We start from the raw sequence: 14,573 nt of genomic DNA on the forward strand, positions 1-14,573 counted from the left end.
GTTGGATCTAGAACTCAAATGACTAAAATCTCCAAAGGCTTCTAAATGATGCTGGTGTAAACTGGAAACCAGTTCTCAGGTATCTGGGGGATAATCTGATGTTAGCCTCTAATTCCCTGTAAATCTCAGTAAGAAATGTTCACAAGGAAGAACGACTTGGACTCCACAATGGGTCATTTCAAAGACTGCACACTGCCCTGGACTTCCTTATCCTCTTGACACGTACCACTGTACTGTGTCTACTCGGCCCGTCCCAAGCCCTGTATCTCCCAGTCTGGTCTCTGCGGCTTTTACCATGAAGCCAAGGATTTGCTGGAGAAAGCTGGGTCTTGCTTTCCAACACCCCAAAGGACTATAATGTTATCAGGTTTTATACTCATACTTTTGGCCAATCAACATGCTCAGTAAATGTCTGGGGAACCTGTCAGCCAGGGAAATGGAATCTCAGGTTTCAGCACTATCTACACATAATGATTCATTTTACACATGTCCTGCTCCAGGTTCTTATAAAGTTAAAAAAAAAAACTTTGATTGTGAAAGATAACACACATACCAAGAAGTGCACAGAGCAAAGACATACAGCTCCGTGACTTATCAGAAGGCAACGCCCAGTGTCACTCCCAGCCGGGTAGAGAGATGCGGTTGGCATCACAAAGCCCCTCCCGTACACTGTCCCCTCTCCGCATGCAGTGGTGATGTACATCGGGGTGCAGACCGCACGCCTCCGCTGGTCTCTGCCTTCTCCCGGCTTGCAGTGACAGGGGCTCAGCACAAAGGCCCGGGGCAGCTGGCCGAGGGAGAGGAAGGAGACAAAACCTCAGACGTTCCTGTTAGCTCCTTTGGTTGATTGTTTCTTCTGCTTTGTTGCTAGTCTGCTGACTGAAGCTGAGGGTTAAGACCGTGCATTTAGAGCTTCCCTGGAAAGCATGCTGATACCGGGAAGGCCTAACCCATGTTGCCACACTGTCACCCTTCGCTTCCTGAGGCCACTCCTCTTTTCTCCGCGCTAGGAGGGAATCTGGAATTTCAATTCCCGTGGACCAGCTGTAGATGCAGCCCCTCCACTTTATTCAGAGTGGTGATGTGTCACCCCCAGTGGAGTGAAAGTGGGACATCAGGCCGGGAAGAAAGGCAGGCGGGCCTCCTTCACACCTTTGAGTCAGTGAATTCAAAGCTCACGCTCTACCCCAGGGGAAAGCACACTAAGAAGGTACTATTACTTACCTATGTGCAAATTACCCATTTAAATGTAAAACTTTCCATTGGTTAACAGTTAGCTTCGACTGGCTCATAGCGAGTACTCAGAAACGTTTGTCGGGGGAAGGGCTGAACCAGCACAAGGCTGGGGAACCAGGATGCTGTCCCAGGGGTCCCTGGGCCTGCCCTGCATAGAGGCCCCTGAGCGCCCAGCTCTCAGCAAGTGAACGGTACCAAAGATAAGGCTCATCCTCAGGTTATCTCCTTTCCTACAGCACCAGCTGATCCTGTGGCTCGTGGGGCTGAATCACAAGGCGTTCTTTATGGCTGATGGATGGGGGTAAGGAAGACAGGGCCTGAAGACAGAAACCTGCTCCTTCTTTGAAAGGGAGATGCATTTGGTGTCACTGACTGGAGAACTACCAATTGAGAGAGCGGGAGCCGAAACCTGAGACATGAAAAGGAATCCACTGAGTAAAGACGCTGAACACACGCTGGGGGGTGAGTTCCCCTGCAGCCACAGGGATATTCCCATTTCCTCAGAGGAGGCTTCCCTCCCGATACTGCGCTGTTCGTACAGAATTACAGAGAAAGAAGGGCCAAAGCCAGCTCATGTGCTACCTAAGCAAGTTTTCAACTAAAGTCAGGGGCCATCCTGGCCGACTGAGTAGGTTCTGGCCCACAAGGTGCAGGATGCGTCCTGTCTCCAAGCAGACAGGCGTGAGCAGGGGAAGGCGAGGCTGGCTTTGCTCCCTGGGGACGTGCACACCGTTCTGGCTTTGCCAGGAGACCAGACGGGCAGAAGAGGACTGAGGACACATCCTTCACCCAATTCTACAGCAGGACATGCTGCAGAGCGGACTTCACCACGGTCTGTTAGGACCCGCCAAGGTCAGGACAAGGAGGCCGCACCCATGGCGGCTGGTTGTCGGTTCCGGCAGGAGTTAGGACGGGAGAGTTTTGCCAAACAAAGTGGGCATACATCCCAGGTCTCCAACCAAGGGCAGCTGATTTAGGGAAAACCTTCCAATATTCACCTCTTCCTAAAGGAACTGGAAAACAAAACAAAACAAAACTCAAGCTTGCTTTCTTGTGCTTGCTTGGGTCACGGAGGAAAAACGAAGCTGGCTCTTTGCAGCTGGCATCAGGGGCTGCCGGAGGGCAGCGGACACACCCTCTGAAAGGCCCCCGGGCCTTCGGCTCCTGCGGGACAGAGGGATGGAGCCCACAGGGGACAGCCCGGGACCTCACGGTGACAGATCCACAGCACACTGCAGACTAGAGCCCGGAAGACGTTTCTGTCGGTGGAAGGGGAGTAGGCTGTCCCCGCGGACGAGGACAGCACTGCTCATCTGCCCAGAAACTGTTTCCTCATCATAACGAGGAGGCTTCTTTGTAATCCGAGGGATGAGACTCTCGGAATCTGCCTCTGGAATGGAGCAGCCTTCAGCAAAGAGATGAAAATGTTCACTTTGTTCTCTCGAGCACCGAACCCCACTCCAGCCGAGGGAGCTAACCCACGTGTGGAATCAGGGCGCTGCACACCAGTCAGCTGGGGCTCAAGAGGGGGAGTAAAAGGAAGGGAAGAAAGGACTCGACAGGGAGGGAGGAGCTTGACCTGCTGGGAGCACGAGAGGAAACAGGGCAGAACCCTCCAGACTCGCCAGAGTGGTCAGGACGAGGCCCTGGACACCCTCAGGCACCCCCCGCCTCCTCCACTCCCACCCCCAGTCTGCCCCTTTGGAAAGCACTCCTCTGGACGGCAAGGTTTCCAACTGGAATCCCGCTTCCTCCAGAACTCTGCCCTGAGGCTCTCTCGTATGCTGTGTCCCACCTCTATCTCCTGACGATTCCGTCTTTCACTCATCCCTGCCCTGATAATTATTTCTTAAAATGAGAAAAATCTTTTGGCAGCTTCTCGGCTGGATTGGAAGCATCTTGAGGCGGTGGATTGTTCATTATTCATCGGTACACCTGGCACAGGTGCTGCGGGGTGAGTCCTCCACAGACGCGGGTGGTCACGCTTCACACTCACAGGCCGGGAGAAGCGATGGGCTCACTCTCTTTTTCCTACCACAAGCCCCATGCGAGACGTAGTAAATGCTCAACATACAGATGCGTGCTGAACGGAAGTGATGATCTGAGAAAGAAGTAAACATGGGGACTTCCTACTATTTGTTGTTTATGTATTTATGGATGTATGTGTTTAAGGAAAGAGAAGGGGTAGGGAACAAGCAAGCCCTTTCTAGTACTTCTCTGACAATGGGGATTTCCATGGAGAAATCCGAAGAGAAAACTATAAAGCTTTATTTATTTTTAGTGGGAGAAGCTTGACACAGGAAGTCTGTATCCTTAAAAGATACGTAAGCAGAGGAATGGTGGGAGAAAAGGAGAAACTATTTATCTGGAATTGAGGAAAGAAATAACAAATGGAGATGGGAAGAGAAGAGGCAGCTAGGGAGATTTTTTAAAATACAACTAAAAAAACCACAAGCAATTAAATGGATGTTTGAAAGAACGGCAGTCATCCTTGGTATGAAGAGCTCAGTTTTTTGGGGTTATTTTGCCAAAGAATAAAAATTTTGAAAAATCATTTAAAGTAACCGAGTGGCTGCTTGTCACACTCGCCTCTGTAGAGTGTCAGCTGTGTAAGTAGGTTTTTTGTATGTACACATTTAGGCTTGTCCTGGATTCCCCCATGAGATCAAAAGTGCCTTGAGAAGAGAGAGCCTATATTTGCCTCCTAAGGAAGTGCTGAGCTGCCTTGCAGCCCCGTGGTGCTCTGCACACAGCACGTGTTCAATCAGCATTAACCAACTAAATGGAACTAACCAAATTCCGTGCCCTCTGGTTTAAAAGCCTCTGACACAGAACTGTCTAGTTCCTTTTCATTCAGCCTCAAATAGGGTCTGTTTTTCAAGAAACAAAACAACACCAAATACCCCAAAGATTCAACTCTAGATTCAACTTTGAGGCTAAGTGGAACAATTCTGCCCGACTCTTTAACGATGCTTACTTGTGTGAAAATCAAACAGATGTCTTCCTTCTTCTCTCTTCTGGGGTCCCCTGACTTTACAGAGGCTGATAGGCTTCAGATGATCATAGAGCCCAAAGTTACGGGCCATTGCCGGGGACTCACAGTTCAGACGAGGAAATTAATACCAGTGGAGGAAGTGTGGAGTGTACAACACCGAGTATTTCGGGTTGCAGAGAGGAAAGGTTGATGAAAGAAATAATGGCACACATTCCCCAGCCTAGTTATGTTTTTTGTTTCTCTGCGATTGCATCAGTAGTTTAGACGAGTCTCATTCCTGCATGCACCTTAGCATCTGGTGAAAATGGGGCTTCAGGTCCATCATCAGTTCCGTCATCCCTCCTACTGAGAGGCCACGTCCCACACATTTCTCACCGGCCCATCTGCATCATCCCCGAGGACCATTTGCAGGCCTGTCTTGCTTGGCTGGGGGAGCCAGCTTTGGGAGGGAAGGGCAGCGGGCAGAGGTGGGGAGGATGCTGCAGGGGTATTTTTCTTTCCCTGTACACACTGTGTTCAATATGGACAAATACCTGTGTAGCCTCTGTATTTACCATTAATACCGGGATGAAGTAATTAGTGACTAGATTTTACTATGGGAAGCTGCAAAGCACGGGGCGGGGCGGGGACGGAGTAGGGGGGGCCCGAGGCGGGGGGGCCAGGAAAGCAAAACCCCAAATGGAAGAATGCAAACGCTAAAAGCTGGCATCTGAAGGTATTATTCAAAAACAATATGGGAAAAGGCAGAACTGTATTTCCTCTGTTCTTCTAAGGGGAAGTTCAGAAAAGGGTCAGAAAGAGAACAATGCAGGCCATCTATCACAGCAGCCTCTAACCTACAAAGGTTACTTACCCGCCTGCAGCCTCATTTCTCAATTCTGTAATTCCCACCCCCCTTTCCACAGATCGCACGCCATCACGGCCTTATGCATGTCATTTCCATTTAGCAGCTCCCTTCTCGGTGACCACCGCTAAGGCAGAGTGGATGGGACGGGGCGGGGCGGGGCGGGGCGGAGTGGGCCCCTCCCCCAGGTGCGCACGCAAACACTGCCCCCTCCACGCCCCTGAGCCCCGTGCATAGCGCGTACGCGTGGACTTGCCTCGTGCTCCCCTTCGATCCCTAGCCTAAGGTTTTGTTTATTGAACAAATAAGCACTAGCTACCAGTGGGGATTTTCCTAGGGGAAATCACGGTGGCACACTTTTCCTTCCCCTGAACATTTGTATTCAGGCGAAATATGGTTAAAATGAGTATTTAGGGTGGTCTTAAAGGAGGCAAAGGCAAGGTGCAGCATGTGTGTGTGTCTATGTTTGGAAGTAGCAGCAGCTCCCACAGAGGAAAGGTGCAGAGAGAGAGAGAGAGAGAGACTGTGTGTGTGTGTGTGTGTGTGTGTGTGTGTGTGTGTCTGTGTATGTTTGGAAGCAGGAGCAGCTCCCACTTGGTCCTGCGGTTGCAGTCGGGGTGGGGAGTTGCACAGGGGGTACCTGAAATAGATCCTGTGGCAGGAACTGAGGTCACCCCTCTCTCTGTCTGACCCTCTGATAACTGGCACCCCTCTCCTACCAATTTCAGAAGGCCCCAGGGAATCTCAGGGGGCTATTTGTTTTCACAAATGCTATTAATATATCAAAGAGGGTACTATTCTTTGTTCAGGACACTACTTCTTGGGGATTTTCCTTTCAAATCTTTAAAAAAACATTAGGCTCAGTAGAGAAGTGTCATCTCAGGCAACTGAGAGAATACGAGAACAAGGAAACCCCACGAAGCAGACAGAGGGAAGCAATAATTGAAAGGGCTTCCTTGAAAAGCAAATGGTACACCTGAGTCTATCACTCTAAGAGGTGATACAGGTAGAATTTTTAAATCTACTTTTAAAAAGTGATTTTTGACACATTCAGGGATGACAGTTTTAAGATGGGCTATGAAAATAGGATATTTAATTTCTGAGGTTGATCTCAAGAACACAGCAGTAAATGAGATGAATATTAGGTACAAATCACTAGGACATAAATATTATTCCCTTAGGTTTTTTTGGGAGATCAAACACTACTCTCAGTGTTTGATCATTTGTTTAAAAAGGATTTAGTGACTATTGTGAGCACGGCTGTGACAGACAGCCTCCAAGATGGCCCCTAGTGATCCTCACCTCCTGGTATTCAACAGTGAATCCCCTCCCACATGAATAGGGCAAATGTGTGTAACCAACAGAATACTGCAGAAATGATAACATGTGACTTCTGAGACTAGGCTATAAAAGATGTTGCAGCTGCCACCTTGCTCTCTCTTGGATCACTCACTCCGGGAGAAGCCAGCGGCCACGTTGTGAGGACGCTCAAGCAGTCCTATGGAGAGGCCCACACGGCAAGGAACTGAGGCCTCCTGCCAACCGCCAGCACCAGCCTGCCAGCCATGACAAAGAGCCACCGTGGAAGATCCCCCGGCCCAGGCAAGTCCTCAGACAACTGCAGCCCCAGCTGAGAATTTGACTGCAACCTTACGAGAGAACGTGAGCAGAACTGTCCAGCCAAGTTGCTCCCAAATTCCAGGCCTACAGACACTGTGAGATAATACATGTTTATTATTGTTTTAAGCCAATGAATTTTGAGGTCATGTGTTATGCAGCGGTAGATAACTAATACCCACGTGTGACCATACCTCTAAGAGAGGAGGGATCACGCAAAAGAAGCTGGAGACTTGTTCTTTTGACAAGCCTCAGCTGAGCACCTGCCTGGTGCCCAATGCTGTACTTGACGCTCCACCTGGTCCCTCCCCTTCAGGGACAGACACTCTGGATGTCAATCAACGATCACCCTCTTAAAAAGGTAGGTGGCACAATGAAAGTGATGCCCAAGGAGGACTTTCAAGTGCCCAAAGGCAGGAAGGCCTGAGGGATAGAGCAAAGGTTGCAAACTGCTATCCCATAGGAAGCATCTGACACAGACACATAAAGTATTTGGCCTGTAAAGAGTTAAAAATTTTGGGGGGGCTTCCTTGGTGGCGCAGTGGTTGGGAATCCGTCTGCCAATGCAGGGGACACGGGTTCGTGCCCCGGTCTGGGAAGATCCCACATGCCGCGGAGCAGCTGGGCCCGTGAGCCACAACTGCTGAGCCTGTGCGTCTGGAGCCTGTGCTCCGCGACGGGAGAGGCCGCGACGGTGAGAGGCCCGCGCACCGCGATGAAGAGTGGCCCCCGCTCGCCGCAGCTGGAGAAGGCCCTTGCACAGAAACGAAGACCCAGCACAGCCAGGAATAAATAAATTAATTAATTAATTAAAAAAAATTTTTTTTGGAATTAGTTATTAACATTTAGAAATCAAGTGAAATCTCCTAAAAATGTGGATTTCCAGCTTCTCTTGAAAATCCAAAGCTCTCTTGAAAATCCAAAGCTTTGCCAACTCAGGGATATATGTCTGTGCTTGGCAGCAATCAGCTTGGGCCAAGCAGCGCTGCCCCCTTAAATGGTACCCAGGTGTGCCCCCTGCTGCGTCCTCACTGCTCGCTGACTTTTGCTGACTTTACCCGCCTGGCCCTAGAGGCATGTGAGTTTGCAACCCTTAAGAAAGAGGCGAGAGGCAAGACAAATGGGGTAGCTAAGCAAAATGATTGTTTTTAGCTATATACTGGGGACTTTTGAGTGGTATAAAACTAGTTTTCTTTGATTAAACAAAGAAGGTTTAGTCAACAGCTACCCCAGAAGCAAGGGACACTTTAGAACTTAGAAGGAATATAAAACAATTATTACACTTTACACTGAACAGCATGAACTTTAAAAGGATCCCACATGAAGTGTATGCAGTGTGTGTTTATGAAAGTCTCCATTATATAAGACCTCAGCTGAGAGGAAGTGTGATGCTGGAGTCTCACTTTGCTGACCTGGCTTTCTACTATAACAATAATTTACAATAACAGAAGAAAGGAAGGCTCTGGCGCCATAACTCAGTGAATATCTGCCGGATTCTTCCCTCCTACAAGATACAATAATATACCCTTTTTTGGCCCTCGCCCAACTCTCCATTTGAAATAGGATTATAATCAGTTTTCAGAGTGGCTTACTCAGGAATTAACTAGCCAACCCCTGGATAACTGATTCTTGAACAATTCCATACAGTCCTTCGCTAATTTACCGAAGAGGAATGCGATGTTAACAACATCACGCTCTTAAGAATGTCCTTCTTAAACACTCAAGTGCTGGGTGGGAGGACAGGGGCCCTTGGACTGGCTTAAAAAGCTGCTCAAGGTGGTTTTATACAAGAGCAAGAGAAAGACACTCTGCTTGCCTCCCCACCCCTACCCCGCCCCACGCTCAGGGAACATTACTGAGTGATTATGTCGTTAACGCAATCACCAGTATTTACTGAGCTCCTAGTGTGTTCCAGACTCTGCTACAGGGTGATACAAAATCATGGATTCTGTTCTCAAGAAGCTTAGCATCTGGTAGACATGTACAGAAGGATGAATACAGACAGAAGGGATACGTGTCAGATGGCCACCAAGTTTACAGACAGCAATCACTGTCTTTCATTCAACAAAACTTACTGAGCATCTACCCTGTCCTGGGCGCTGAGTATTTGGCAATAAACAAAAAAGGCAGTCTCGCCCTCACGGGGCTTACACTCTAGTGGACTTCAGTGACTCACTCCAGGCTGGGAAGAAAAGGGAAGAACACAAGGAGGTAGGATTTACTATGACTGCTAGGGATGGGTAGACTTTCAGCTGACTTTAGAGGGTCCAGAGAAGACAGAAGGCCTGCAGATTGGAAAACTATAAGCGAAGGCGCAGAGGCAGGAGAACACAAGGAATGTCCAAGAGAACAAGCAAGGGACACGATGGGCTAGGCCGGCATGAGTAACGGGCAAAAGACACCAGGACAGCAAACACTAACTCTGCATTTCTGGCCCTGAGGTAAGACAATAAGCTATTCTTTGATTCCTTTACTCAGAAAGTACAGACACAAGGGTGTTTGTCTCTAAATATGAGTGACTGGAAAAGGTGGTACTGAGGCTTATTAAACGCTGTCAGATGGATGGTGGGATTAGAGATCTGATGGGACTCCCACGCTGCTAGCACACACCTTAAACGCCTGACACACTGACCTTGGAAGGAGGCCAAGGTCTCCTGTTGGAGATGCCACTGAGAGCTGAGAAGTGACAAAGGAAGTGAGCCACACGGCCTCGGGGAGCACAGCCCAGGACCCCCGGCCCCGCGCGATGCACGTTGCCAAGTTTTCTGTCGCGTTAGCAAGGATTTTCCACCTGGGCAGTGTTTCCTCCCTCTCAAAGGTGGGCAGGGAAGAAGCAAACCACGCTCCCCCTGCCCCAAAGACTGCGTCTGTAACAACCCGAGACGGTTTTACGCACGTGCAGCCCAGCATGTCGGGTGACAAAGAAGCAAAACGGGGTCCCAAGGGCGCAGAGACCTGACTGGCCCGTGTTCACGTGGGCTTAACGGTACGGGACACACAGAAAAGCGGCTGCTGCACGAATGCAGCTCTTCAAGGGAAACACCGTTCAAAACATCTTTGGAGCTGCTTTGCGCGTTTAGGAAGGGGTGGGTCTGTTCTGGACTAGGGCTGCACTGAGCCTGTCATCTGGCCCCCTCCGCCCCCCACCCCATGACAGCGCCAGCGCTGTCTCCACGGAGGGGATGGCAGCAAGTGAGACTCAGATTCTTACAAATTCAGCAAAGTTCTGTTTTTTTTTGCAAAAAGCACGCTCGTCTCGATATTCCTGGTAATATCAACTCTCAAACCGCTCCTTGGATCACCCACCCGATATTTATTTTGGGAACGGTTTAAATCAAGAGAGAAGCTATTTATTTAATAAGTTAAACAAAAGCTGTTGAAGGGATTCCTTGTGAGTGGGAGCCGGCATGGGGTGATTTCTCAAGTCCTCGCCAACATCATGGTTCTAGGATTCAATTCTGCTTTCCTTCTGATCACACGCAGTTACACAGGCACAGGCAACACAGAGCAGTGGAAGCTCACGCATTTGCATGAAGGGCTGTATGACTGCGGAGGGAACCCACTACCATCAGACAGTGTCTCTGGGAATGAGGGTCTAAGGCTGGAGCTGAGGGCTGTGAGCAAGTGACTGAATTCCAGCTGCCCACAAAGTGCAGAGTCAACGGCAATAACCACGTTTAGTTGAGGGAGCACCTTCACGGTAAATGCAAACCAGGGAAACAGCGGACGCAAGCCCTGAGAAGGCAAACAAATCAAGAGCAAATGAAGCAATTTATGATCGATAAGCAAATGTCAATCTTCCGTTTGGAACAAAGGGAAGATGTATCATCAGTTAAGCCGTAAGCCGCAGTGCAGAGGAGGTTAGCAGAGCTTCGTGGGGAGACGAGGTGGGAGAGGCCTTCCGCTGGAGGTGGCGGCCAGTTCCTGGGTTCCTGGAGATGCAGGAAGGAGGGACCTGCGGGGCCGTCTGTCTCCTGCTGTAGCCGCTGCACCTCACCCCAGGCTGCAGAGTCTTTGCTTCGGGTTCAGACGTGCTCGCTCCCTCTTTCTTTTCTCCTTTCCCTTCTCTCCTTCTTCCTATTTTCTTTTTTTCTTTTGTACTTTTCGTTTTTGGCCGTGTCGCGACGCACGTGGGATCTTAGTTCCCCGACCAGGGATGGAACCTGCGCCCCCTGCGGTGGAAGCTCGGGGTCTTAACCACTGGGCTACCAGGGAAGTCCCTCCTTCCTCCTTGTCAGCAGCGCTGCGTACGCCGCCCTCCCTTTCTTCAGCACGCTTCTCTTCTCCCCACTGACCGAGAGCCCACACGACCCTCCTCCTCTGCCCAGGTAACTCACCCATCCAATTTAAGATGTATCATTAGATCTGTAGTTTAGAAACATAACTGTTAATAGCTTATGATTAAGATTTTAGAGCAAGAGCATTCTCCTGACAGGCCCGCGGAGAACCAGTCAGAGCTGAGAAGGCTGGGGGCAGGGAGTCTGGAGCCCGGCAGATAATTTCAGGGGAGGCCCACCCTAAGGAAACTAGGGAAACTGCTCTCATACCAGCCCTGACCTCCCTCTGTGCAGACCCGCTGGCCTTCTCCTCAGTTCCCATCCTTAGCCTCCCCTCTCTTTGATAACAGACCCTGATAACCTTCAACTCGCTTTCGAAATCCATTTAGATTTATAATGTGTTTTGCTGGCTCTCCCTGATTTCTCCCATCGATCTTCTCTATCCTTTGCTGCCTCCTCTTCCTTCTCTCTCTTCTTCACTCTGGACCCCCATCCCCTCCTGTGGGACTCGTTCACTGTTGTTCACTGTCAGGCACTGGCCGTCAGACAGATGCATCCCCGGCCCCAACCTCTCGGCCTCTAGGTCCCTATTCTCAAAGACGGAAGTATCTCTATTTGGATGCCTCAAACTGATCTATCACCTTCCCCCTTCGAAATGGGGCTCCTTTCCAGACCACCCCATTTATCCCAGGAGAACCATTTTTTCATTTCCAAAATTAGGACCCTCAAGTCATCTCTGCCCATGGCATCTTCCCTTAAATCGCAAGTTTCTGCTTTCTTTGTTCCTCAGAGTCACCTTTTCCTCTTCCTTCTCAGTGCCACGACCCCCGTGGCTTTATCCAGATTTCTGACAAGTCTCCTGGCTGGTTTGCCTCTAATCTTTCTCCCTTCCAATCCCATCTAAGATGCTGCCAGACTTGTTTTCCCAGAACGGCTTTCATCATACCAACTTCCTTCCTCCAGAACCAATTTGCTTATCACATGCAATCCAAATTCTAATTGCTTCCCAGCCCCTGAGCAGCCATTCCCGTCTCTTTATCCCATCCTGTCTCTCTCTGTTCAATTCATAACTTCTTCTTTCAGGCCAGAATCTTCCCTTCTTACTCCATACTTTTGTGCGTGTTGCCTTCTCCACCTGAAATGCCTTCCCTTCTCCGATTCAAATCTGAAACATCCTCGGGGTTCAGCTCCACCCCCTTTATTGGCCGTCCCTCCAGGCCTCACCCAGGCTCTGCCCCATCAGGAGCCCCAGACTGCTCTCTGCCCCCCTTGCCACGGTGTCTCCACAGGAGGCATTACATCAGCCCCGAGCCTTCTGTTAGACGATGTTTGCTTTGCCATCTCAGCTCATGATCACGCTGTTTACAGTGGGTCGAGTTGACCCAAATGTCCCTTCAGACCTCATCTACTCAATTTTTCACTTTACTGGTCCAAACCCTCGGGCCTGACCTCTGTGGAGCTTTCAGACCTCACCTTTAGCTCATCTCTAGATATGACAGGACCTGCACATTCTGCCTGCACCCAAATGACCCCTGGCCACAATGCCCTGCATGCTAGACCCTCGCTCTTGTTGGTGTATGGTTATGCAGTCTATCTCTGCCCAAGATTCAGTTTCATTTCTTCCCCCAGGAACTTTTTTGGTGCATTCCAGAACTTTCTTCTTTCCCTTCACTCACCTTCCATTAAACCTAATTGTTTCTAGGTGTAGCAGTTTGATCCCTCCAATTAAGCTGTTAGCTTCTTGATGGGAAGCTATCAAGAAGATGCCAAGATACCATGGCATCTTCTTTTCCTGGACACCCACGTCAGAGGACCCAGTGTTATATACCAGGTGCTCACCAAGACACAACTGGTTGTCCTATTTTGTCTCACACCACGCACCTGGCCATCATTCTTCTAGATTCCCTTTAAAAGTTCTGGATCAGGGATCGGGAGACCTGGGTCTACACCCAACTTTGCCATGTATGCACTTTGTGTTCCTGGTTGAGTCTCTTAATTGTCATGAGCCTAAGTTTTCTCAACTGTAAGATGGTAAGAATAATTCCTACCTGGTCACCTTATATATTGGGGTAAAGATCAACGGAGTGTCAATATACGTGAAAGACTGTTCATCGTAAGCTTAGTTCACTCACTCACTCAGTTATTCAATGTACACTATAGAAATGACAAAGCTGTTATGGGATGATGAGCTGAGAATTTTCAATCCCACTAAGTCATTTTCATGGAATAATTTCCACGAGAAAGTGGGAAGGCAAATACAAAATTTTCTTCATAGAAACTAACTTAATGCCAACACGACTGGAACCAAATACTAAACGTTTTGACAGGGGTGAGCCTTTGGAAGCATAGATTTGGTTTACTAATAAAAGACTTCATCTTGGGTAAAGAGAGGGGACAATTGGGGTTCTGATGGGTACAGCAAAGTTGGGAAATGCTTCAAAGGTAGGTAAGACCTTGTTTTGTACATTCCCGATCCTGAGTGCCCATTAGGCCAGCTGCTTTCTAAAGTCCTCTTTAGGCAGAACCCCAGTAGGTTGATGACTTTATATCAGAAGGCCAGGCACTGCCAGTCTTCCTCAAGGAGGGTTCTCCACCTGAACCACAGAAGACAGAAAATGATCACTGTCACCTTTCTAGGCAGCACCCCAGGTGTCCAGGGGAGAAGCTGACTCTTCACACACAGTGGACGTCTAGGGCGGCAGGGCTTCATTCTGCCCTGAAGCCCTGGCTGGAGAAGGTGAGATGCTGACCAGTGGATGTGTTTCTCAGTGAGGCCAACAGCATGTGGCCGACCAAAACCAATAGGGCCCCTGTTTCTTTGCTGCCACCAAGGGCAAGGGGGCAGGAGGGACTTTCTTTACTCAAGAGCACCGCCTTAAGGAACTCAGTCGATTTTCTATACCCCTGTGTCCACATTTCCCTCGCTGCCCTACGTCTTTCCTGGGAGCATCCCTTTTCCTCACCTTCTCCCTGCCTTGCATCACAATCAGGCCCTTCAAACCAAACTCTCTACTCTGCACTCAGGTATGCATTTCACGCAGCTGAAGATTTTCACGGGCACAGCTGCACGGCATTCAGTTCTTTCTGTACTTACTGCAAGTCTTAAACAATCCTTTTCAAGTCCATCCTTTTGCAAGGTTCTCCAGGCCCTGAGCCCAGGGCTCGGCAGAGCTCCAAGCCCAGGCTGTGGCTTCTCTAAGTCTAGAGTGACGCTCTTCCCTGGGCTCCTAGGGTCCCAGGCCCGGCCTGCGGTTAAAATGATCATCAAGTCACCACCTCCTGTCATCCTACAGCTTCTGAAGTAGGAACCCGTTTTCTCTTTATTCCCTGTCCTTGGCCTACACCTTTCTAAGGGTGGGTCCCTAGCCTGTAACCTTGTGGTGCTACAGCTGCATTCCATCTCTTTCCTGCCCTTCCTGTCTTGCCTTTATTCCTTTATTCAGTTCTCTCTGACCCCTCTTCACGCTCCATCTCCATACGGGGATATAGCTCATCTGCACTGGTTTTGTCACTTCTAAAACAGACCTCTTTACAGCTTCACAACACATTACTGAATGATAAAAGCAACCCCTATACTTCAACTCCCTTATTTATAACTTGGATG

At 49.4% G+C, this 14,573-nt stretch overlaps 1 protein-coding gene across 8 annotated transcripts in view; it reads right to left on the minus strand.

Moving 5' to 3' along the window:
* The window catches only part of HIPK2 (homeodomain interacting protein kinase 2), a 185,613-nt gene that overhangs the window by 58,574 nt on the left and 112,466 nt on the right, over positions 1-14,573 (minus strand). The gene's annotated exons all lie outside the window — the stretch shown is intronic.

Source organism: Balaenoptera physalus (genome assembly GCF_965194825.1).
Source record: "Balaenoptera physalus genome assembly, chromosome: 8".
In the NCBI taxonomy this organism is placed as follows: Eukaryota; Metazoa; Chordata; class Mammalia; order Artiodactyla; family Balaenopteridae; genus Balaenoptera; species Balaenoptera physalus.